This window comes from Ornithorhynchus anatinus, chromosome 3, assembly GCF_004115215.2.
Source record: "Ornithorhynchus anatinus isolate Pmale09 chromosome 3, mOrnAna1.pri.v4, whole genome shotgun sequence".
NCBI classification, from domain to species: domain Eukaryota; kingdom Metazoa; phylum Chordata; class Mammalia; order Monotremata; family Ornithorhynchidae; genus Ornithorhynchus; species Ornithorhynchus anatinus.
The window spans coordinates 21,969,396-21,992,994 of record NC_041730.1 but is presented as its reverse complement, the minus strand read 5'-3'; the positions used below and the strand labels follow the sequence as shown (position 1 = coordinate 21,992,994).

At 50.4% G+C, this 23,599-nt stretch overlaps 1 protein-coding gene across 1 annotated transcript in view; it reads right to left on the bottom strand.

The window, feature by feature from the left end:
- The window catches only part of AMBRA1 (autophagy and beclin 1 regulator 1), a 171,499-nt gene extending 153,651 nt beyond the window's left edge, over positions 1–17,848 (bottom strand). Inside the window, 1 exon segment of the mRNA XM_029059290.1 lies at positions 17,759–17,848. The gene's annotated coding sequence lies outside the window, so the exon portion shown is untranslated.
- Between the last annotated feature and the right edge of the window lie 5,751 nt (positions 17,849–23,599).

Here is a 23,599-nt window from a genome sequence, read left to right as displayed (position 1 = left end):
CGGACGGACGAGAACGATGGCGATGAACAGAGTCGAGGGGAAGAACGTCTCGTAAAAACCGATGGCGACTAAATAGAATCGAGGGGATGTACAATTCATTAACAAAATAAATAGGGTAACGGAAATATATACAGTCGAGCGGACGAGTACGGTGCTGGGGGGATGGGAAGGGAGAGGTGGAGGAGCAGAGGGAAAAGGGGAAAAAGAGGGTTAAGCTGCGGAGAGGTAAAGGGGGGATGGCAGAGGGAGTAGAGGGAGAAGAGGAGCTCGGTCTGGGAACGCCTCTTGGAGGAGGTGAGTTTTAAGTAGGGTTTTGAAGAGGGAAAGAGAATCGGTTTGGCGGAGGTGAGGAGGGAGGGCGTTCCGGGACCGCGGGAGGACGCGGCCCGGGGGTCGACGGCGGGACGGGCGAGACCGAGGGACGGCGAGAAGGTGGGCGGCGGAGGAGCGGAGCGTGCGGGGTGGGCGGTGGAAAGAGAGAAGGGAGGAGAGGTAGGAAGGGGCAAGGGGATGGAGAGCCTCGAAGCCTAGAGTGAGGAGTTTCTGTTTGGAGCGGAGGTCGACAGGCAACCACTGGAGTTGTTTAAGAAGGGGAGTGACATGCCCAGATCGTTTCTGCGGGAAGATGAGCCGGGCGGCGGAGTGAAGAATAGACCGGAGCGGGGCGAGAGAGGAGGAAGGGAGGTCGGAGAGAAGGCCGACACGGTAGTCTAGCCGGGATATAACGAGAGCCCGTAACGGTAAGGTAGCCGTTTGGGTGGAGAGGAAAGGGCGGATCTGGGCGATATCGTAGAGGTGAAACCGGCAGGTCTCGGTGACGGATAGGACGCGTGGGGTGAACGAGAGAGACGAGTCGAGGATGACACCGAGATCGCGGGCCCGAGAGACAGGAGGGACGGTCGTGCCGTCCACGGTGATAGAGAAGTCGGGGAGAGGACCGGGTTTGGGAGGGAAGATGAGGAGCTCGGTCTCGCTCGCGTCGAGTTTTAGGTGGCGGGCCGACATCCAGGTGGAGACGTCCCGGAGGCGGGAGGAGACGCGAGCCCGAAGGGAGGGGGAGAGGACGGGGGCGGAGATGTAGATCCGCGTGTCATCCGCGTAGAGATGGTAGTCGAAGCCGTGAGAGCGGATGAGTTCACCGAGGGAGTGAGTGTAAATGGAGAACGGAAGAGGGCCGAGAACTGACCCTCGAGGAACTCCGACGGTTAAAGGATGGGAGGGGGAGGAGGCTCCGGCGAAGGAGACCGAGAATGACCGGCCAGAGAGGTGAGAGGAGAACCGGGAGAGGATGGAGTCCGTGAAGCCAAGGTGAGATAAGGTATGGAGGAGGAGGGGACGGTCGACGGTGTCAAAGGCAGCAGAGAGGTCGAGGAGGATCAGAATGGAGTAGGAGCCATTGGATTTGGCAAGAAGGAGGTCACGGGTGACCTTAGAGAGGGCAGTCTCGGTAGAGTGGAGGGGACGGAAGCCAGATTGGAGGGGGTCTAGGAGAGAATGGGACTGCACTATGTGCAGAACCCTGTACTAAGCGCTTGCGAGAATATAAAATAACAATATAACTGCCACGTTCCCTGCCCACATGAGTTTACAGTCCAGAGGGGGACTGAGCTTTAGCTGAGGTTCTGGGTAGATGACAAAATTAGGACCTATCAGTTGTGGGGAAGGGCTGACTAATATATGATTATTAGGCACTAAGTAGCCCTTGCCCTTTACACTAGATCATGCTGATTTCCTGTCTTTTAATGGTATTTGTTAGCAGACTTGGAAATAGATTAGAGGTATCGAAGTCCTCTGAGGCTGAGAATGGCGTGAATATCAAGTGCTTAAAGGGGGTAAGATCCAAGCATAGGGATACAGAGCCAAGTGCACAGGTGACACAGAGGGGAGTGTAAGGGAAATGGACTAATAATAATAATGTTGGTATTTGTTAAGCACTAACTATGTGCAGAGCACTGTTCTAAGCACTGGGGTAGATACAGGGTAATCGGGTTGTCCCACGTGAGGCTCACAGTTAATCCCCATTTTACAGATGAGGGAACTGAGGCACAGAGAAGTTTAGTGACTTGCCCACAGTCACACAGCTGACAAGTGGCAGAGGCGGGATTCGAACTCGTGACCTCTGACTCCCAAGCCTGTGCTCTTTCCACTGAGCCACGCTGACTAATAATAATAATAAGACTTCTGGTATTTGTTAAGTATTTACTGTGTGCCAGGCACGGGTACTAAGCCCTGGGGTGGATACAAGCAGATTGGGTTGGACACAGTCCCTGTCCCACGTGGGGCTCACAGTCTCAATCCCCATTTATCAGATGAGGAATCTAAGGCCCAGAGAAGTGACTTGCCCAAGGTCACACGGCAGACACGTGGCAGAGCCGGAATTAGAACCCGTGACCTTCTGACTTCCAGGACCGTGTTCTCTCCACTACACCGTGCTGCTTCCCCAGGCGGTCCTCCGGATGTGAAGAGGGAGGGATCCATTCATCGTTCAGTCTTATTTACTGAGCGCTGTGTGCAGAGCGCTGTACTAAGCACTTGGAAAGTATAATTCACCAACAAATCGAGACAATCCCTGCCCACACTGAGGCATCCCAGTACTCAAGAATTCAAAAGACCAACAAGTGGTGAGCCCAGCAACTAAGGATTCTTATTTGTGGGAAGCGACTTGATCACGAATACCAAACAGAAGCAAACAAACACAGGAAAAAAAAAAAAAACCAACCCTCTCTTGTCTTCACTAACTCTCATTCTGCCTAAGGGGTTATCAGAGGGCAAAGACCAGAGATCTGAGGAGGTGGAAGAAAGATCTGGCATCAGAGCTCATTGATTCAGGAGGTAACTTTAGGCCAGACTCAGGAAGACCTCTGCCTCAACCTACCGATCTGTAAAATGGGACTAACAATTAGCTGGTCGTCGTCCCCCCCCCCGGTCTGCTGTGATGTTTAATTAGTGTACCAGGAGGTTCTCAGATGAAAGGGTCTGGGGAAGGCCGAGGTCTTCTTGCATCGGCTTTGATGCTAGGATGAAGCCACAAAAGGGATGGCCGTCCACTGTTCCAAGCAGGATTTTCAACCAGTAAAATGGTTGAAAATTTTAACCATTTAAAATGTTGGTACTTTGCCAGCTGCCCAAGCCCCTGAAGTATTTATTCCTCTTTTCCCCCCGAAAGGCCATTTGTTTTCTTTAACTTTTCCCTGAATGGCCTCCAGCAGGAAAGGGCAAGGACCAAATATCGCTCGGGTGGAATTCTCAAAAAAAAAAAAAAAAAAAATTTTTAAAAGGATGAGGAGGCTTTAGCATAAGCGTACAGAAAAAAATTTTAACAACTTTTTAAAAGGCATGAAAAGGTTTCAGCCTAAGCTAACCAAGCTCAAAGAGTCCCCAAAACAAGAGGTGTTTAGGGGCTGTGCCACCTCCCATAGGGGAAGCAGCATGGTGTAGTGAACAGAGCACAGGCTCAGGAGTCAGGAGGTCATGGGTTCTAATCCCGGATCCGCCACTTGTCTGCTGTGTGACCTCGGGCAAGTTACTTCACTTCTCTGTGCCTTACTTACCTCTTCTGTAAAATGGGGATTGAGCCCGTGAGCCTCACGCGGGACGGGGACTGTGTCCAACCCAATTTGCTCGTATCCAGACCCACGCTCGGCACAGCGCCTGGCAGACTGTAAGCCGTTAACAAACAGCATAATTATAATCATCAGCTGACCCAGGCAGCTTCTAACTGTGGTAGTTATTTAGTGCTACGTACCAAGCACCGTTCTAAGCACTGGGGTAGATGCAAGATCATCAGGTCCAACATGGGGCTCACAGCCTAGGTGGGAAGAAGAACAGATACCGAATGCCTCTCGGGTGACTCGCCCAAGGTCCCACAGCAGGTAAGTGGCTGAGCCGGGATTAGAACCCAGTTGCTCTGATTCTCTTTCCACTAGGCCTCGCTACTTCTCCACCTGAGCTGATCAGAAACACTGATCCCAAGAGGCTGCTCTTACACAGGCGGCTGCCTCTTGGGCATTTGGAATGAAAATAATGACCCACTGAAAATTAGGCGCTGCTAAGAGACAGAAACACGGTGTCAGAGGGGCAGAAGGAGACCTATTGACTGTTCCACGGTAAATAGACTTCTGCTAGGAATCTTGGGCCTAGCTGGGTAAATCAGCCTGTTACAGCCCTTAGGTTTATCGGGTTTTTTGGCTTTTTAATGGATTTGTTCAGCACTTATGCACCAGGCACCGTATAATAATAATAATAATAATGTTGGTATTTGTTAAGCGCTTACTATGTGCAGAGCACTGTTCTAAGCGCTGCGGGAGAGACAGGGTAATCAGCTTGTCCCACGTGAGGCTCACAGTCTTAATCCTCATTTTACAGATGAGGGAACTGAGGCACAGAGAAGTGAAGTGACTCGCCCACAGTCACACAGCTGACAAGTGGCAGAGCAGGGAGTCGAACCCATGACCTCCGACTCCGAAGCCCAGGCTCTTTCCACTGAGCCACGCTGCTTCTCTAGTAAAAGGCGAAAAATGTATTCGGTCTGTGGAGAAACGAGAGATACTACGCAGTGGGGCAGATACAAGGGGTTGGACACAGTTCACGTCCCCCAAGGGGTTCAAAGTCTTAATCCCCATTTGATGAGCTAACTGAGACACAGAGAAGTGACTCGCCCGAGGTCACTCGGCAGACGAGCGGCGGAATCGGGACTGAGCTCCTTGTTCTCCGGAGTATTTCCCTCGACAGCGAGTTCCTGCTAAGGGCCGATTTTCTTCTCTATGCTTTCTAAAAAACTTTGCTCTCCGAGTGCTCGATAAACACACACTGCTTACGATGAAGCTCCATCTGAGGGGCAAGAGAGACAAGGAAAGCGAACGTTTCTCCCTACGAAAGAGCCGACGTCACAAGACGTCTGTTCGCGCTGGGACTCCAGTCTCTAGCTCGGACTGATCTAGTCACTGATCCACCTTGCGCCAAAATAAGATTTCAACACCCCACCCAGACTCCTACTGGAATACCTTAATATAGACAGTCCGTGTGAGGTAGAGGAGTTAATGTTGCCATGAGAACCTTAACTTTGGCATTTCCCAAGCTGAGCGCTGAAGTTGGCAAACGCTAATGCCGCCTTGTTTCGTGTTGCACGTCGGCTGAATTGGGTGTCCACTTGAGTATATGACCCTAGTCATCTGGGTTCCTAGGACTTTCTCCAAGCCCCCAAAATAAAGCCACATCCCCCGCTCCTTTGTCTGGTGCTTTCTGACTCTTGCCTAAGCAGAGTTATCAGTTGTCCATTAACTTAATGTTATCGATCATTCTTCCCCGGCAACTGAGCTCACCTTGATAACTCCGAAAGAACGAACTAGATCCAAATATCGAGCTAATGACTCTCGAGTCCCACTCTGGGTGAATACGGAACGAGCCCGTGGTTTCCAAAAGGGCACGGTAACGTTGTGCTTTCAGCCAAGACAAAAGTCACTCACTCGAGGTTGCAGGACGAGACCCGGTGCCGAGGCAACCCAGAATTCTCATCTTGCATCTGACCGGGAAACTTCAGGCGGCTCGCGCTCTCGACTTCGGCTCCCCCGGCGGAAAAAGCCGGCGGACCGAGGCTCTCTCTGTTTTCACCCATACAGCCGTGAGGCCGGAGAAGACCCGGGGGGACTCAGCCGCTCCATCCCCCTTCGTCCACGCTGGATCGTACTCAACCATCCCCAGAAGTTATCTACCCTGGGACCGTGGGAACGTGTCTACGTAGTAAACTGCTCCACGCACAGTAAGCACTCAATAAATACCACTGACTGGAGATCCCACCGTCTTGCTTAGCAGAGTTCACAGACTTGGGGATCGAGAACTTCACTCTAAAATCTAGAGTGCCGATTGTGTGTATACGTACATATTTATAATTCTACTTATTTTTTATTAATGATGTACATATATCTATAATTCTATTTATGTATAATGATGCCACTGATGCCTGTTTCCTTGTTTTAATGTCTGTCTTCCCCGCTTCTAGTCTGTGAGTCTGTTGCGGGCAGGGGTTGTTCCCATTTGTTGCTGAATTGTACTTGCCAAGCGCTTAGTACAGTGCTCTGCACGCACTAAGCGCTCAATAAACACGACTGACTAACTGATTGACTCTTAAATCCCTCTGGCTGAAATTTAAGGCACTTTCCTTTCATACTGCCGGCGGTGAACCCAGAGCCCTGCGGCTCACCCCTGAAAGGGGATCTTAATCCCTTCCCGGTCATTTCAAAGCACTTGGAAAATATAGACGGTCCATTTCCAACAGCTCCATTTAATGCAATGTGGCTTTAAATGGGTCACTGGCATAGACAACGAACATAATTAGAAGTCATGAGACCTAGATTCCCAGCTACATCACATGACGACCCACAACATTTCTGCTGCTGTTGCCTACTTTCCCAGCAATAGAATTAAATCAAATAAAATCAATTGTCCTAAATCCCCAATTACAGGTTCCTTAAGAATCACAGCAAATAAAAAAAAAATCCAAGGTATCGGATGCACATTTATAATCCCCCCCCCAACGATTTCAATTATCTACTTCTAATTAAGCCACTTTGTCAGAACAGCAGCAAAACGAAAGAGAAATATATCAGAAGCTCAAAATGCCTGCGTACAACTCAATCTGGATGGGGAAAGTATTAGAGAGAGAAGTGAAAGTCGACCAATATTACCTAAGCTTGTAAACCAAATGACGATAATCAAAACGGGACATTTCGGAGAGGCCAATTAGAAAAAAGAAGAGATATGCTAAGGAATCGAAAATCAGGACCAAATTTCAAAAGCCATCAGTACTAGAAGAAAATCAAATTGGACTCTGGACCGTGGTAAGAATAATCATTAAGGAATTCATTCAATGTCTCCCACGTGCTAAAAGCTGGGACAGATGCCAAGTTATGAAATCGGACACCGCCCCAAACGGGGGTCACAATTTATCTTCTTCCCGTTTGACAAAAGAGGAAACTGAGGCCCAGAGCGGTTCCACGAGTAGGCAGAAGTGGGACTGGAAACTGCGCCTCCCACTTCCACGGTCTCTTCCACTAGGCCACGCTACACAAATGCAGGAAACTAGGTCTGCCGGAAAAGGGCCAGAGGTACCTACTAGATCAAAAGGTTAGGGGCAATACGGGGGAGAGTAGTAAAGAGATCCAAATCGTGGCTGGAGATAAGGAAGGGGGAAAGGAGAAAAGGACTGAGGCAACCCTAATCTTCCCCCTTACCCACCCCGCTGGGCTGTAAAGGCATAAAGGAATAACAAAGGACAGAGCTAACTAGCACTTTTTTCCCTTCCTTGGTGCGGAACACCTTCTTGGGCCTTTGTGTATTCTGCAGGGAGTTCATCCAAGCTGATTCAGCATCTTCAATTGTGTGTCCCAAAGCTAACCTCCCTCATTCCTCTCCTTCTCCGTTCCCTCGGATCTATTTCTCCAGCTTCCTGGCACCAGGACACTACTGAATCGGTCACATTCGGGTGCCCTCTCCTACATCCCCAAGAGGGGTTATCTCCTCCCTGATCTGTCGAGTAGAAGTCTCTGCCCCCAAAATAGCACTAGCCTGTTTTTCTCCCCTATCACACTGCAAATTCCTCTCTAATTTGCCATCCACTCAGTACTGGATCTCTTTCAAACTTCGCTGCTTTCCAGGTTTCTCCCGGTCTCCAGAAAAAGATAAATCCCTTCCCTCTGCCCACCAAGGACATTGAGACCCAAGTACCGGACCTCAAGCCCCTCCTCGCTACCGACTCTCTAAGCGTCCTTAAAGATCCCTGATCATCTTTTCCTCTTATAGTCACAATCATCATATGGTATTAAGGGCTACCTCTGTGGGAAAGCCTGCGCTAGAAAGACTGGGGTAGACGCAAGATAATCAGAGAGGGGACCCAGTCTCTGTGGGATTTGAAACAATTACTTTGTCTAGGTACCCAAGAGAATTAAAAGGGGTTTTTTGCTTCTTGGGAGAAAACATTATCTTGGCCACACTTCTGCAACTAGCGGCTTGAACCAAGTTAGAAGATGGTGCCTGACTGACCTCTGTCTACTTCTTTCAGACCCCAAGCCCTTCCGGGGCAGGGGCCGTATAATAATAACAACTGTGGTATTTAAGCACTTACTATGTGCCAAACACTGTTCTAACCACTGGGGCAATAATAATAATAATGATGACGGCATTTGTTAAGCGCTTACTGTGTGCAAAGCACTGTTCTAGGCGCTGGGAAGGATACAAGGTGATCAGGTTGTCCCATGTGAGGCTCACAGTCTTAATCCCCATTTTACAGATAACTGAGGTCCAGAGAAATTAAGTGACTTGCCCAAAGTCACACAGTTGACAAGGGGCTGAGGCGGGATTTGAACCCATGACCTCTAACTCTCAAGCCCAGGCTCCTTCCGCTGAGCCACACTGCTTCTTACAAGATGATCAAGTCCCACGTGGGGCTCACAGTCTAAGTAGGAGGCGAGAACAGATACTGAATCCCCATTTTGCAGGTGAGGGGACTGATGCACAGAGAAATTAAGTGACTTGCCCAGGGATACACGACAGGCAAGTGGTGGAGGAACCCTGGTCCTCCGATTCCCAAGCCCACGCTCTTTCCACTAGGCCATGCTGCCTCTCTTTTGTGTGCTCTCAATCCGATGTTCTACATACTGATGAATGAAACTATTTCTCGAAGGTGAGAAGGCACGATCGAACGTTTTACAACTGTCTCAATCTCAGTGCTTCAAGTGCAGTGGTATAGCGGAGAGGGAAGGAGTCCATGTGAACCCGGGCCTGGAAGCGGGAGTTTAATAAGCTCTACCCTAGGTTAAGACAAAGGATGACCCAAAGATGAAATGCCACTTTCCTTGTAGCCCCTAAAAGTTTCAGTTTTTGAGCAGTTCAGTTTTTGAGCACCACAGTCACGCAACTCAAAATGACATTTCTGAAATTTCCCAAGATGAGCACCACGCCCAAAACCCGAGGGGCTTCAGACAGAAGATATCTGCTTCATCCAGAAGATATGTGACTGCCGTTCAACGAAACTGTCAAGTTCGAAAGCCGCCCCAGCCTAGAATGGGATTTTCATTCTCGTCACACTGACGCAACACACGTCAATACTAACGGGGTAAAGTCTGTACGACGTAAGGTATTCGTCCTTCCAATGGCTCACCTAGGCGGCCAACATTACGTTCCTACTATGCGTAAGACAAGAGGAGTTGCGAGGAGAGGCCTCCCGTTTTAATTTCCCGAATCTCGGACTTGCGATTTTTCCTCTTGCAGTTTTTTGGGCCCCGGATCAGTAATTTAGGAGAGGGGGATGCAAACCTTAGGGAGGGACTGAGGAACTAAACAAATAAGGAAATCTGAAGAGACCCAAATTGGGAGTTTCCTGGAAGAAAGGCCCCATCCCCAAATCAGGCTATTACTGTGTCACACTAGTCAGAAGTATTACATCCAGTTCAAACTTCTTCTCTCGATTCCACTCCGATATTTCTGACACCTTGTTTCATTCTTCTTACGGGGGCCTCAAATACGTTTTCTGGACACATAGTTTGAGTTCCACTTAGGGAAAAAAAAAACCCCACTGCCAAGAAAGACTTGCAACAGAAAGCCCTGCACCCATGTCATCTTAAGGCTAATCATTAAATGCATTAGTCAAGTGCATTCCAAATGCATGCACTGGAAATCCAAAAGTTCCAGTTTCCCTAGTAGACCAAGTGCAGTGACATCACTCAGTAGGTATCCACCCTTTCAATGGCTCACCTAGGCAGCCAACATTACATACCTACTATATTTACGACAATAAGAGTTGTGAGGAGAGGCCTCACAGTTTAATTTCCTGAATCACGGACTTGTGATATTTCCTCTTACACAGTTTTTTGGGGGGTCCTGAATCAGTAATCCAGGAAGGGGGGGGGAGGGATGCGAATCTCAGGGAGAGATTGAGGAACTACACAAAAAAGGAAATCTAAAGAGATCCAAGTAGGGAAGTGTAATGTCAGTCAATAAACACTTCTACAGAAACAAAGGATCCTGAGGGTGGAGTCGTTACCCCGGGGGTTGAACATGGCAAAAGAACAATCTAAGACCACACGTAAGAGAAAAGTTTAGGGTGGATATTTATGGGGAATTCTGAATAACGGGGAAGCAGCATGGGCTCAGGGAAAGAGCACGGGCCTGGGAGTCAGAGGACCAGGGTTTCTAATCCCAGCTCCACCACTGGTCTGCTGTGTGACCTTGGGCAACTTCTCTGTGCCTCACAATTATCTCATCTGTAGAGTGAGGATTAAGACTGTGGGTACATTCGGGACATGGATCGTGTACAACCTGATTAGCTCGTATCTACCCCCAGAGCTTAGTATAGTGTGGGGCACAGAGTAAGCACTCCAATACCATTAAAAACAAAACAAAACTGAAAAGTGGAGACTCCTACCTCTGAAAGCTAGGACGCTATTACAGCAGACATCAAAAATATATCGGAGAAAATGCCTGCAAAATTTAAACAGGTCAAAATACAATGGCAACGGGACTGCCACCTATCACTAATGTCAACCTGGAGAGCAAAAAGGAGGGATAAATTTGAAGAAGGTAAATCACTTCAGCCCCTGTACTACAGACAAGTAGGACCAAGGCATTCGAACAACAATACATGTCACTACCGGACAAAAAGCATCTTCTTAAAATTCAGTCCGTTTACGCCACATGAAACCAACTGGAGAAACAAGCTGAGTGAAAAGAACTGGGGAGATTGGAAGAGCCAAAGTGATCCGAAAGCGTCTGACACAGAGGATCGGACAGCGGATCCGACAGCAGATCACTAAGAGAAGCAACGTGGCTCAGTGGAAAGAGCCCGGGCTTGGCAGTCAGTCATTCATTCATTCAATAGTATTTGAGCGCTTACTATGTGCAGAGCACCGTACTAAGCGCTTGGAATGTACAAATAGGTAACAGATAGAGACAGTCCCTGCCCTTTGACGGGCTTACAGTCTAATCGAGTCAGAGGTCATGGGTTCGAATCCCAGCTCTGCCACTTGTCAGCTGTGTAACTGCGGGCGAGTCACTTCGCTTCTCGGTGCCTCAGTTACCTCATCTGTAAATGGGGATGAAGACCGTGAGCCTCACGTGGGACAACCTGATGACCCTCTATCTACCCCAGCGCTCAGAACAGTGCTCAGCACATAGGAAGCGCTTAACAGATACCAACATTATTATTATTAATTATCCGACCAAGCCGACTGGTAATCTTAGTGGAGGGGTGAGGGAGAATAGGAAGCTTCTCTTCTACTTTTAAGTGTTTTAGACAGTTAAATAGTCGAATTCAGTGGGTGAAAGAATTCTGAATGGAGGAAGGAGGAAAATCCAAGATCAGGTCGTGGCTCACTAAGAGCTCTGAAAATGTGATTGGATTAGAGAAGCAGCATGGCTCAGTGGAAAGAACCTGGGACTGGGAGTCAGAGGACATGGGTTCTAATCTCGGCTCCGCCGCTGTGTGACTTTGGGCAGGTCACAACTTCTCTGTGGCTCAGTTACCTCATCTGAAAAATGGGGATTGAGACTGTGAGCTCTCCGTGGGACAACCCGATTCCCTTGTATCCCCCCAGAGCTTAAAACACTGCTTGGCACATAGTAAGCGCTTAACAAATACCACCATTATTATTATTATATTAAATATCGATGTGCATATTTGGAAAGCCAAGATGAGGGTGGGTGCATCCGCAAATGTCCAGGAGAGTACAATGCCTGGCACACAGTAAGCATTTAACAAATATCATAAAAAGGTCTATTTCTAAGCATGCAGTAAATATGACTGATTAGCTGTATAAATCTAGGCAGGCTCAGTTCTAGAAAACACTTTCAAAAGTATCTCATGCCTAGGCCCCAAAATCCCTCCTCTAAGAGAGGGCCAAAAATGGGATCCATTTATTCAGAGGAGGTCTGCAACTTGGCCAATGTCGAAACAGCCACATTTCTAGAAAACAATAATTTAAAACACCAAAGGCAAAGAGGTTCCAAACCACACAATGACAAAAGATAAATATTACGCATTTTAAATTCACAAAAACTTTCAAGAGTAAACCAGGTCAGAGCAGAGGTGCTATACTTATCCTCGACCATCAATGCTAAATGAGTGCTCACTGTGTGCCAAGCACTGTACGAAACGCTTGGGGGAGTACAATTCAACCGAGTTGGAAGACACTTTCCCTATCCATACTCTTAGTCTGGGGAATGTAAGCTCCACCTTCTAAACCTCTACTCCCAAACTCCTGTGGGTTTAGTCTGCTAAACCTGCTAGCTTTTTTCCCACCGTAATAATGCTCATTCTCTCTCATTCCCTCCTCCTCTTCTTCTCTTCGTATTTCACGATGACGCGACTGTTAATTACCTCCTCCTGAAAGTTACACGATGCTCCTACTTATCCTTTTAACTTCCTTCTGGAACGACGACGATTGGTTCCTCTTTTAAAGAGAGTTTTCCCCTCTTATTATTTCGCATCTATTAGGACCTAATGATGTAGGCACTGCTCAGAACTTCGATTTTAGACTCTTATTCTCTTCTACACATTTTATCCAATTAACATTTACCACTCACTTCCCCATATATGAAGCTTGCCTCATTTTAATATCCTTTCTGCCACTTGTCTCCCTTCCCACAGTTCAAATCCCCCAGCCTGTAGAATGTTCAGATTTGTTCTTGGGTTGTCCTTCCCAGTTCCTTTATCAGAGTTACGATATTCTAGGTTTCTGAAGAAATCGGATTTTCACTCTGGCTTACTGGACAGAGTGAGTAAAGTTTAAAAAACAAAACATCGACTTCCACAGATCTGCCCAAAACAGAATTCTGAAGCCATAAGATGTCTCTGGGTAGCACTGCTGGGGTTTCTTAGGATCAGTGAGGTGACCCCAGAATCTCCTAGGCCTCCCTGAACTCTTTCCCCAGGTGCTTGCACAGGGTATTTGGTTTTCCTAACAGAGGAACACCAAGTCTGGGCTCTTTTCCAACAGAAAAAAGTACAATCAATTACCATCGGCCACCTTATCCAGGCGATGAAAGAAAATGGCTAGAAGCTCTAATATTTTCAGGACAATATTACAAAATGGCGGGGGGGGGGGGGGCGGGAGCCGGGAGATTTCAGGTGGCATTTCTAAAATGTTGCCCCCGCCCCCCAAAATAAAAATGTAATTTAATTATTACACGGTCTCTCCGAGCCTTTTTTCATGCTCTGCATATGGAATCACTGAAATACCGGCATTCAAGTGGACCTTTTATGAATTTAGAAGATAATCAATTTCAAAAAAGTCCAAATTGCTCTTATTCGCTATTAAAGCAGGAAGCCCAGAGCAAAGTCTTTCCCTCTTTCCTCTGAAACCAAGATATTATCCAAGACCAACATTTCTAATTTACCTATTTTCTGAGTATTAGCCTATCAGTTACTGACCACAACACCAGAACTGAATGGACTCTGGTCTCTAAGAACAGATTATATGAAAGCAGCACTAGCCAGAAGAGAGCCAACCGATCAATAATATTTACTGAGTATCCTCTACAGAGCCACTCTGAACCAGGTATCTGGGGAAGTTAGCAAGGAGGTGAAGACAGTCTGAAACCCTACAATCTAAAGGGAGAAAAGATACAAAAGTTCAGTGGGGACAAAAAAAGGAAAACACAAGGGGCAAAACACAAGAACGGGAGATAGAGGAAAAAAGTGCTCGGCGGCCTAAGGAACGACATTATATCTCTAATTATGCGGGGACTCTGCACTATGGGAAGGTATCATCGGGGAGATCTGCTTTTAGCAGATCAATCAATGGTATTTGCGTACTTACTGTGCGATAAGCACTGGACTAAGCGCTTGGGAGAGTACTATGCAGTAGGGGAGGAACGGCTTGATTTGGCAAGAAGTGAGGACATTCTAGGCGGGGTAATACGTTGTGCAACGGTATGGAAATAGGAGAGTCCTGTGGAAGGAATGGTAGGCAAGCGTGGTGGATTTAAGCAGAAAGCACAAGCAGGGGGTAGAATGGGGGTGGAGGGGAGGAGGAAGGGGGCAGGAGGAAATTTCGGATCTCCAAAGTATTCTGACTTGATGTGATTGGCAAGGCGGAGTCGTTTCTAGTCGAGAAGAGGGGTGACCCGAAAAATCGATGGTATTTCCTGGGTGCTTGCCGTGTGTACTAAGCGCCTGGGAGAAGCCACTGCAACCCAGTCGGTAGACGCGGTTGCCCCACGTGGGGCTCGCAGTCTTCATCCCCATTTTACAGAGGAGGGAACTGAGGCCCAGAGAAGTGAAGCGACTTGCCCAGAGTCACACGGCCGGCGAGCGGCGGAGCCGGCATTAGAACCCACGACCTCTGACTGCCAAGCTCAGAGTCTAGAGACTTGATCCAACTGACACTGGGGAATCATAGCTCCGGACGGTGCATACAGACCTAAGGATGAAGGAGGTGGATTTGGGGAGTCCAGCACTGACGTTGGATGGACGCTGGACAGGGAAAAGCAGAAAAAAAGAATTGCACCCACCAGCTCGTTCTGAGGCAGAACTGACAAGGCCTGGGGGGGGGGGGGGTACCGGAGGAAGGAAGAACCCCACCAACCTCCTACACCGTGAGCCCGTTGTTGGGTAGGGATTGTCTATCTGTTGCCGAATTGCACTTTCCAAGCGTTTAGTACAGTGTTCTGCACACAGTGAGCACTCAGTAAACACAAGTGAATGAACCTAAAACATCATTCACTTAGAAAAGCAAAAGGGGCACGAAGACTCTCCGTTACGCGACCGGTGCCCACGTCTGACCCCCCGGAAGGGAGAAACCATGTGTTTCGGTTAATAATAATAATAATAATAATAACGATGGTATTTGTTAAGCGCTTACTAAGCGCAAAGCACTGTTCTAACTGCTGGGGGAGGGGATACAAGGTGACCAGGTTGTCCCACGTGAGGCTCCCAGTCTTAATTTCCATTTTCCAGATGAGGTCACCGAGGCCCACCGAAGTGGAGTGACTTGCCCGAAGTCACCCAGCGGATAAGGGGCAGGGGCGGAATTCGAACCCACGACCTCGGACTCCCAAATCTGTCCCCTTCCCTAGCACGAAGCGCAGGGAATCCTTCGATGGAAGCAAAAAGACGACGCCCGGAGCCCACCGAGTAGAAACGGAAAGTTCTGGGTCTTTCTTTCCAGCCCCTCCCGCGGTGCCTTCAGACTCCACTGGGGAGTCCGAGGTCGTGGGTTCCAATGCCGCCTCCGCCCCGGTCAGCTGGGTGACCCTGGGCCGGCCCCTCCTCTGTCCCTCACCTGGAAAAGGGGAAGCCCCACGTGGGGCAACCTGATGACCTCGGATCGGTCCCAGCGCTGAGAACAGTCCTTGGCAAGTAGTAAGCGCTTCACCGAGGGCATTATTACGAAGTTGTCTGCGTTTCCAAGGAAGCTAAGGGGGGGGGGGGGGGGGGCGGGGGGACCTACTTTAAACTGTGGCTCAGTGGCAAGAGCCCGGGGTTGGAAGTCAGAGGTCACGGGTTCCAATCCCGGCTCCGCCGCTTGTCGGCTGTGTGACTTTGGGCCACTCACTTGACTTCTCTGGGCCTCACTCAGTTCCCTCCTCTGTAAAACGTAAAGATCGTGAGCCGCACGTGGGACCAGCTCCTTGTACAATAATAGTAACGCTGGTATCTGTTAAGCAGCGTGGCTCACCGGAAAGAGGGCGGGCTTGGGAGTCACAGGTCACGGGTTCTAATCCCGCCTCCAGTCAGCTGTGTGACCTTGGGCAAGTCACTTCACTTCTCTGGGCCTCAGCTGCCTCCTCTGTCAAATAAGGATTAAAACTGTGAGCCCAACTCGAGACAACCTGATCACCTCGTAACCCCCAGCGCTTAGAACAGTGCGTGGCCCATAGTCGGCGCTTAACATATACCACAATTTATTATTTTATTTTTTAAGCGCTATGTGCCGAGCGCTGTTCCAAGCGCTGGGGGAGAGACAGGTCATCAGGTTGTCCCTCCCCAGCGCTTGGAACAGTGCTTGGTCCACAGTCAGCGCTTGAGAGACCACAATTTACCATTTTATTTTTTAAGCCCTATGTGCCGAGCACTGTTCTAAGCACGGGGGAGAGAGAAGGTCATCAGGTTGTCCCTCCCCAGCACTTGGAACAGTGCTTGACCCGTAGTCAGCGCTTAACAAATACCACGATATATTCATTTTTTAAGCCCTATGTGTCGAGCACTGTTCCAAGCGCTGGGGGAGATAGAAGGTCATCAGCTTGCTCCTCCCCAGCGCTTGCGACGCTGCTTGGTCCCTAGTCAGCGCTTGAGAAAAACCACAATTTACTCTTTCATGAAGTCCCATGTGCCCAGCACTGCTCTAAGCGCTGGAGGAGATAGAAGGTCATCAGCTTGTTCCTCCCCAGCGCCTGCAACAGTGCTTGGCCCCTAATGAGCGCTTAACAAATACCACCGTTTACTATCTGATGTTTTAAGCCCTATGTGCCGAGCACTGTTCTAAGCGCTGGGGGAGACAGAAGGTCATCAGGTTGTCCCTGCCCAGCGCTCGCAGCAGTGCTTGGCCCCTAGTCAGCGCTTAAGAAAAAACCCAATTTACTATTTTATATTTTTAAGTCCCACGTGCCGAGCACCGTCCTAAGCGCTGGAGGAGATAGAAGGTCATCAGCTTGTCCCTCCCCAGAGCTTGCAACAGTGCTTGGCCCCTAATGAGCGCTTAAATACCACAGTTTTCTAATTTATGTTTTAAGTGCCCAGCACTGTTCTAAGCGCTGGGGGAGGTCATCAGGTTGTCCCTCCCCAGCCCTTGCAACAGTCTTGGCCCCAATGAGCGCTTAACAAATACCACCATTTACTATTTGATGTTTTAAGCGCTCTGTGCCCGGCACTGTTCTAAGCGCTGGGGGAGGTCATCATATTGTCCCTCCCCAGCGCTTGCAACGGTCCTCGACCCCTAGTCAGCGCTTAACAAATACCACAATTTACTATTTGGTGTTTTAAGCGCTCTGTGCCCAGCACTGTTCTAAGCGCTGGGGGAGATGAAAGGTCATCAGGTTGTCCCTGCCCAGCGCTTGCAACAGCGCTCGACTCCTCATCGGCGCTTAAGAAAAAACACCATTTACTATTTGGTGCTTTAAGCGCTCTGGGCCCAGCACTGTTCTAAGCGCTGGGGGAGGTCATCATATTGTCCCTCCCCAGCGCTTGCAACGGTCCTCGACCCCTAGTCAGCGCTTAACAAATACCACCATTTACTATTTGGTGTTTTAAGCGCTCTGGGCCCAGCACTGGTCTAAGCGCTGGGGGAGGTCACCAGCTTGTCCCTCCCCAGCCCTTGCAACAGTGCTTGGCCCCTAATGAGAGCTTAACAAATACCACCATTTACTATTTGGTGTTTTAAGCGCTCTGGGCCCAACACTATTCTAAGCGCTGGGGGAGATAAAAGGTCACCAGCTTGTCCCTCCCCAGCGCTCGCAGCGGTGCTCGACCCCCTCGTCGGCGCTTAAGAAAAAACACCATTAACTATTGGGTGTTTTAAGCGCTCTGGGCCCAACACTGTTCTAAGCGCTGGGGGGGGGGTCATCAGGTGGTCCCTCCCCAGCGGTCGCAACGGTGCTCGACCCCTCGTCGGCGCTTCAGACCATTATGACGAAAGTCTGGGAGCAGGCTTGGGGGGGGAGGAAAAGGCGGGGGAAGCTTCTGCTGCCCCCCCCCCCCCAAAGCGCACAAGGGTAACTGGTCCGAAAAGAGAAGGGGAGGGAAGGCGGGCCGGTCCTGGCCGGGGCCTACCTGCGAGGCCGGCCGGGGCCTGGCGCGCGGGCCCCGCGGCGGAGCGGGACGACGTCCGGCGGGAAGGAAGGCGGGAGGGCGGGGGTCCGTGCGGCCCTGGGGCCGGGGGAGGAGGACGACGACGACGAACCGCCGCCGCCCCCGCCGCCTCCTCTTCGGCCTCGGCCGCCGCCGCCGCCGCTCCGGAGACATCAAGCGCCCAGGCGGCGCAGCCGAGCGCCGAGCCCGCCCCCCGCCCAGGCAGCGCTAGCGGAGCGCCGGGAGCCGGAGCCAGGCCGCGCGCGCCGAGCGCCGAGCCCTCGATGCCCCCCCCCCCCCAGGCACCACCAGACGAGCCCGGATTCGCCGATTCCTCCCCTCCTTCCTTCGCTTACTACTGCTACTACTATTCATTCAATAGTATTTATTGAGCGCTTACTATGTGCAGAGCACTGTACTAAGCGCTTGGGATGAACAAGTCGGCAACAGATAGAGACAGTCCCTGCCGTTTGACGGGCTTACAGTCTAACCGGGGGAGACGGACAGACAAGAACAATGGCACTAAACAGCGTCGAGGGGAAGAACATCTCGTAAAAACAATGGCAACTAAATAGAATCGAGGCGATGTACAATTCATTAACAAAATAAATAGGGTAACGAAAATATATACAGTCGAGCGGACGAGTACGGTGCTGTGGGGATGGGAAGGGAGAGGTGGAGGAGCAGAGGGAAAAGGGGAAAATGAGGCTTTAGCTGCGGAGAGGTAAAGGGGGGATGGCAGAGGGAGTAGAGGGGGAAGAGGAGCTCAGTCTGGGAAGGCCTCTTGGAGGAGGTGATTTTTAAGTAAGGTTTTGAAGAGGGAAAGAGAATCAGTTTGGCGGAGGTGAGGAGGGAGGAGGTGCAGGGGCACAGATTCTGCTACACCCGGGTTCGTCCCTGGTGCCTGGCCTCGGTCAGACGCAGGACCCCCCACGCCAGCCTGGGCATTGCCCAGTGTGGCGAGGGCAGAAAAGCTCACCTCTCGGCGAGGCTCTGGCCCACGCGGAAGCCCACGCCCTCAAGGGCGGTCAGCGCTGGCCGCTGCTCCCCCTGCGGGTCCGGGTACTACTACTAATGTTGGTATTTGTGAAGCGCTTACTATGTGCCGAGCACTGTTCGAAGCGCTGGGGTAGACATAGGGGGAATCAGGTCGTCCCCCGTGGGGCTCACAGTCTTCATCCCCATTTTACAGAGGAGGGAACTGAGGCCCGGAGAAGTGAAGTGACTCGCCCACAGTCACACAGCCGACAAGTGGCAGAGCTGGGATTCGAACTCATGAGCCCTGACTCCACAGCCCGTGCTCTTTCCACTGAGCCACGCTGCTTCTCAATGTTAAGAAAAAACAGCATTTAGTATTTGGTGTTTTAAGCGCTCTGGGCCCAACACTGTTCTAAGCGCTGGGGGGGCGGGGGTCATCAAGTGGTCCCTCCCCAGCGGTCGCAACGGTGCTCGACCCCTCCATTACCAACATGACCAACTACTAATGTTGGTATTTGTTAAGCGCTTACTAGGTGCAGAGCACTGTTCTGAGCGCTGGGGGAGATCCGGGGTCATCAGGTGGGCCCACGGGAGGCTCCCAGCTGATCCCCCATTTTACAGGTGAGGGAACTGAGGCCCAGAGAAGTGAAGGGACTCGCCCACAGTCACACAGCGGACGAGTGGCAGGGGCGGGAGTCGAACCCGTGACCTCGGACTCCGAAGCCCAGGCTCTTTCCGCTAAGCCACGCTACTATAAGCGGGGCGCTGGACTGAGCGCCTGGAATGGACACGTCGGTGACGGCTGGAGACCGTCCCTGCCCCTTGACGGGCTTGCAGTCTAATTCGTTCATTCAGTAGTATTTATTGAGCGCTTACTCTGCGCGGAGCACTGGACTGAGCGCCTGGAATGGACACGTCGGTGACGGCTGGAGACCGTCCCTGCCCTTTGGCGGGCTTGCAGCCTAATTCATGCATTCAATAGTATTTATTGAGCGCTTACTCTGCGCGGAGCACTGGACTGAGCGCTTGGAATGGACAAATGGGTAACAGAGACAGTCCCTGCCCTTTGGGGCTTGCAGTCTAATTCATTCATTCAATAGTATTTATTGAGCGCTTACTCTGCGCGGAGCACTGGACTGAGCGCTTGGAATGGACAAATGAGTAACAGAGACAGTCCCTGCCCTTTGACGGGCTCACGGTCTCATCGGGGGAGACGGACAAGAATAATTTATGTGACTAAACATTGCCTAAGAATATCGATAGTATTTATTGAGCGCCTGCTATGTGCAGAGCACTGGACTGAGCGCTTGGAAGGGACACATCGGGAACGGCTAGAGACAGTCCCTGCCCCGTTGACGGGCTGACGGTCCAGTGGCTCAGTGGAAAGAAGCCGGGCTGGGGAGGCAGAGGTCATGGGTTCGAATCCCGCCTCTGCCACTTGTCCGCCGTGTGACTTTGGGTAAGTCACTTCACTTCTCTGGGCCTCAGTGACCTCATCTGTAAAATGAGAGACTGGGAGCCTCACGTGGGACGATCTGCTGACCCCGTATCTAGCCCAGCGCTTAGAACAGTGCTCTGCACATAGGAAGCGTTTAATAAATACCAACAGTATTATTATTCTTGATCGGGGGAGACAGACAAGAACAATTTATGTGACTAAACATTACATAAGTCTATCAATCATATTTATTGAGCGCTTACTACGTGCGGAGCACTGTACTGAGCGCTGGGAATGGACAATTCGGCCACAGGTAGGGACCATCCCTGCCCCATGACGGGCTGAGTCTAATCGGGGGAGACAGACAACTTAATCACGATAAATAGAATCGAGGGGACGTATTAATTCGTCCTTTCGATAGTATTTATTAACTGCTCACTGCGTGATTCCATCGGATTTATTGAGCGCTTACTACGTGCAGAGCACTGGACTGAGCGCTTGGAATGGCCAATTCGGCCACAGGGCGAGACCAACCCTGCCCCACGACAGGCTCAGAGTCTAAACGGGGGAGACAGACAGCGGAGCAAGGCAGAACTGAACCAAAACAAGACGACATCGTCAAGATATAAATAAAATCAAGGAGATATACTCCTTATTAACCAAATAAATAGGGTGAGGATGTATCTGTTAAGCCCTAACTATGTGCAAAGTACCGTTCAAGGCGCTGGGGGGGGGATAGAAGGTGATCGGGTTGTCCCGGGCTCGCAGTCTTCACCCCCATTTTACAGATGAGGGAACTGAGGCCCAGAGAAGTAAGAATAATAATGATGTTGGTATTTAAGCGCTTACTACGTGCAGGGCACCGTTCTGAGCGCTGGGGGAGATCCAGGGGAATGAGGTTGCCCCACGTGAGGCTCCCATTCTTCACCCCCATTTTACAGATGAGGGAACTGAGGCCCGGAGGAGTGAAGCGACTTGCCCACGGTCCCACAGCTGACAGGGGACAGGGTCGAGAAGTGAAGTGACTTGCCCAGAACGACGCGGCGGAGCCGGGATTGGAACCCAGGAACGCCGACTCCCAAGCCCGGGTTCTTCCCACTAGAAAGCCAGGGGGTTCGATCGTATTGATTGAGCGCTTGGACTAAGCGCTTGGGACTAGTTATCTTGATGGTGGCGTCTTTGTTTTGTTCTGTTTCGCTCTGCCGTCTCCCCCGTTTAGTCTCTGAGCCCGTCACTCCATTGTCCATTCCAAGCGTTTGGTACAGTGCTCTACACACAGTAAGCGCCCAATAAGTACTAGAGAAGGAATGACTACCTTTCGGCAATAGAGAGGGACGGTCCCTGCCCCGCACCGGGCTCACAGTCTAGGGGGATTGTCGCTCTCTGTTGCCCAACTGTACGTTCCAAGCGCCTAGTACAGCGCTCTGCACCTAGTAAGCGCTCAGGAAAGGCTGCCGAATGAATGAATCCATACCGGACAGCGGCGCGGCTCGGTGGAAAAAGCCCAGAGGTCGTGGGTTCTAATCCCGGCTCTGCCGCTTGTCTGCCGGGTGACCTCGCCAAGTCACTTCACTCCTCTGTGCCTCAGTGTCCTCATCTGTCAAAGGGGGATGAAGAGTGTGAGCCCCACGTGGGACCACCTCATCACTCTGTCGTCCCCGTCCCCCCAAGCGCTTAGAACAGTGCTCTGCACATAGTAAGCGCTTAATAAATGCCACCATCATCATCGAGATAAATAGAATCGTAGATAGCGACACATCATTAATAAAATAGAGTAATAAATACCGGGTACAAATATGCACGCTTACTTTGTGCCAGGCACCGTTCTAAGCGCTTGGGTGAATACGAGCAAATCGGGTGGGACACGGTCCCACTCGGGGCTCACGGTGGTAATCCCCGTTTTCCTTCTTCGTGCCTCGCTTCCCTCATCTGTAAAATGGGGATTAAGACCGGGAGCCCCGGGTGGGACAGGGACCGTGTCCAACCTGATTACTTTGTATGATGATAATAATTATGGTATTGGTTAAGCACTTACTACGTGCCAGGTATTGTACTAAGCGCTGGGGTGGGCACAAGCAAATCGGGTTGGACGCAGTCCCTGTCTCACGTGGGGCTCACGGTCTCAATCCCCATTTTATAGATGAGTAACTGAGGCCCAGAGAAGTGAAGTGACTTGCCCGAGATCACACAGCGGACAAGTGCGCTCAGCACGTAGTAAGCGCTTAACAAATTCCATAATTATTATTTTTTCGATATAAAAGCGAGCTGGGTTTTCTGAGTCAACCTCTAAGCCACAGATTGCTCTTTTCCACTGATTGGAGCCCTTACCTATATTTCTTCTCAAGATGATGATGAGAAAAATATACGTAAGGGCTCCGGATGATGATAATGACGACAAGAATAACTGCATTTTGGCTCAGTGGAAAGAGCACGGGCTGTGGAGTCAGGGCTCATGAGTTCGAATCCCAGCTCTGCCACTTGTCGGCTGTGTGACTGTGGGCGAGTCACTTAACTTCTCTGTGCTTCAGTTCCCTCGTCTGTAAAATGGGGATGAAGACTGTGAGCCCCACGTGGGACCACCTGATTCCCCCGTGTCTACCCCAGCGCTTAGAACAGTGCTCAGCACATAGTAAGCGCTTAACAAATACCAACATTATTATTATTATTATTAAGCACCTACTACGTGCCAAGCACTGCACTGAGCGCTGGGGTAGATACCCCCGATAATCAGGTCTCCCACGGGGCTCACAGTCTAAGTAGGAGGGAGACGAGGAGCAACAGTTTCACTTACCCATTTTAGAAAGTCACCTGCTTATTACTTGCCAGCATTTCATTTTTCTAATAATACAGTAACACTAATTTACCAACTCACCTTTTAACGTGTGCTCCACTCTGGCGTCACAGGTCTTTTTCCAACGTATATGTAAACAGACACTCCGACCCGCCCTGATATTTAGGCAATTTTATTTTCATCGCTAAGGGACACTACCCTGTATTTAGCCCCAGGAATGCGACACGATTATTATCGATCACCCTCCGACCTGACACGTTTGTTTTGAGTTCTAATCCTCTCTTCATGTGGCCGGCAACTTGATGGCTAAGCTATTTCCCCATTCAGCGCTTCGATTAATATATCAGATCCAGGGAGGAGACTCAGAATAAAACCCTAAGGAGCCCTGTGACCAACCCACAGGTACGGAAAGAGCCCGGCCTTGGGAGTCAGAGGTCATGAGTTCGAATCCCGGCTCTGCCACTTGTCAGCTGGGTGACTGTGGGCGAGTCACTTCACTTCTCTGGGCCTCGGTGACCTCATCTGGAAAACGGGGATTAACTGTGAGCCTCACGTGGGACGACCCCATTACCCTGTATCTACCCCAGCGCTTAGAACGGTGCTCGGCACACAGTAA